Below are 2216 nucleotides of genomic sequence, written 5' to 3'. Positions count from 1 at the left end.
GTGTCTGACTCTATGTGACCCCACAGACGGCAGCCCACCAGGCTCCCCTGTCCCTGGGATTCTCCAGGCAAGAACACTGGAGTGGGTTGCCATTTCCTTCTCCAATGCATGAAAGTGAAAAGTGAAAGTGAAGTTGCTCAGTCGTAGCCACCCCATGGACTGCAGCCTACCAGGCTCCTCCATCCATGGGATTTTCCAGGCAAGAGTACTGGAGTGGGGTGCCATTGCCTGCTACTCAGTAATAAAACTAGGATGAACTACTGATATATGCTACAATGTTGACAAATCTCAAAATGATTTTGCTGAGTGAAAGAAGCCATTTGAAATGGAAACATTGTATGGTCTCATTTACATAAAATTCTAGGAAACACAAACTGACATGCAGAGACAGAAAAGGTATCCATGGTTGTTTGATCAGGTTGGGTAGCAAGGAAGAGAAAGGGAGGGATTTTAAAAGACCCATTTTAAAGTATATAGTGGCATTAAGTACATTTTCATTGTTTTATGACTATTGCCACTATTTCCAGAATTCTGTCATCATTCCAAGCTAACCTTTGTACCCATTAAACAATAACCCCCATTACAAAAAAGTCACATTTTTGTCTTTGTTTCCATGATGAAATTGAATATGATTCTTGTATATTCTATGATACAAGGAATGACCTTGAAGTAGATGAAAGTAGATTTTGACTCTATGTTCTCCATCTTACTGTAGTCAGAAAAGCTTACATCACAGCAGGAACAGCATGTGATAGAACTGTGACTTGTACCTCAAATTTGGCCACCATCTCTCACTCTTTAGTCCAAAGGAAAAGTGGGTGAAGTCTTGTTCATGACACTCAGCCGCTATCACACTACTGGAAAAGCAGCCTAAACTGCTTGCCTCACCAATCCTGGGTCAACTGTGTCATTTCTGTGTGGGACGACTGACCTAATTATCATTCCTACCTCCTGACTAAATTAGCAAATCACATATAAATCACTCACTTTCCTCCCTTCCTCCCTACTAGTCTCCTGCACCTTCTACCCTCCCTCCACCAAATCAGTCAAAAGCCCTGGAAAAGCTAATAGCACTTTCTGTGCATTTTCTTTCAAAGTTGCCCTGTTCATTTCTGTTCCAAGCGGGCTCAACTACGGGAAAAAGTTTGACTCCTCCTCTCAAGCAGTTTGCCACACCTGGTTCCATGATCTGTTCTGGCATGGTAACTGGTGTTTGCTAAACAGAACTCTTACACTAGACTCTCAGGGATAGAAACATATCCTAAGCGTGCACGAGAAAGTTCTGGCAAGAGGCAAAGCTTCAGAGGCTGGCAGACCTGGGTCAGTACACTTCGGTCTCTGAGTTTTGGCTTTATCACCCCTAAAATGGATGTGATGTCTACCTACGGGGTTGTTTGAGAGGAGTAAATGAGAACGTGTTTGGGAGGTGTCTAGAACGGTGCCAGGCACTGATGAATGAGGAGAGTTCTGTTCCCTTCCTCCTCTCTATCAAGTTATTTGAGATCTGAGGGAAAGAAAGTGATGCGTTGGAAGCGGGACCATGAAAGGATGGAGGCCCTTCTGGCCTAAAGGATACAAGTTTACTTAGCTCTACACAAAAGATCTGGCTCAAAGAAGCCTACGGATTAGAGACAGAGAAAGAGAGAGAGAGAGAGAGAGAAAGAGAACAGTCACCTAGGTTTTTGGATTAGCTGAACCCCGTATAAAAGATGCTTGTAAAAAGGAGTTGGTGCGAATCCAGAAAATTATTTAAAATGCCCAGGCTCTGCCATGGCACATTCCCCACTTTTTTCCGTACAGCACACCGAGTGAGCTCGAATTTGGCCCGAAGCCTTGACTGTTCCCAGGACGGCAGCAGTGGAGAGGTCAGACCAACAGGTGTGGGAAGCTGTAGGGTAAGGGAGGAAGAAGCAGGTGTCGGAGGAGGGGGCCCCCCTTTCTCGGGCACAGGGGCTCCAAGGCTGCCCCCCGCGTCGAATGGAGGGGTCCTGCCCGCCACCTGCGCGCGTGGGGTCTGCAGCCAGGGAGGAGGCAGAAGGAGGCGGTGGATCACCCACGGGTCAACCCTGGTGGGCTTCCCTCCCCTTTGCTGGCCGCAAGCGGATGCCTGGAAGTTGACGCGAACTCCGGGCCTCCGCGAAGCCCCCGGGAGCCAGGGCGACTCCCATTGCGGGGCAGGCCTCCGCCGGCGCTGCCGGCTCCGCCGGGCCTGGAGG

This window comes from Bison bison, unplaced genomic scaffold (genome assembly GCF_000754665.1).
Source record: "Bison bison bison isolate TAMUID 2011002044 unplaced genomic scaffold, Bison_UMD1.0 scf7180017864466, whole genome shotgun sequence".
Classification (NCBI taxonomy): domain Eukaryota; kingdom Metazoa; phylum Chordata; class Mammalia; order Artiodactyla; family Bovidae; genus Bison; species Bison bison.
The sequence above is the reverse complement of the archived record's forward strand: the minus strand, read 5'-3'. Positions refer to the sequence as shown.